Here is a 474-nt window from a genome sequence, read left to right on the forward strand (position 1 = left end):
TCAATGCTCCTTATTTTGTTACTAATAAAACCATCCATAAAGACCTAAATGTTCCTTATGTAATCGATCTAGCCCGAACCCGATATCATTCCTTCAATTATAAACTCCTTAACCACCCAAACCTACTAGTTTCTAACCTTCCTTCCTCTTCCATTCCTGGCAATCCTCCGAGGTGCCTGAAAAGAAGATGGCCTCGTGACCTTATATTGTAAAATGTTTTTACATACATGCTGTATCATATTATTATCATTATGTCATTATGATCAAATTTGCTTGTTGTATTTTTTATACAGTTGTAAATATCAATAAATAAATAAATAAAAAAAAAAAGTTTTCATTTATTTTATGTATAATCTTTTCACTTTCTTGTGACTGATTATTATCGTTTAAATAAAATAAATTGTATCCAAATTAAGTCTCAAAACACTCTTTATTTCTTTAAAAGTCCAACATTTCGGCCATTTACATTTTTTA

This window comes from Halyomorpha halys, unplaced genomic scaffold, assembly GCF_000696795.3.
Source record: "Halyomorpha halys isolate HHAL.00 unplaced genomic scaffold, Hhal_1.1 Scaffold242.1, whole genome shotgun sequence".
Taxonomy (NCBI): Eukaryota; Metazoa; Arthropoda; class Insecta; order Hemiptera; family Pentatomidae; genus Halyomorpha; species Halyomorpha halys.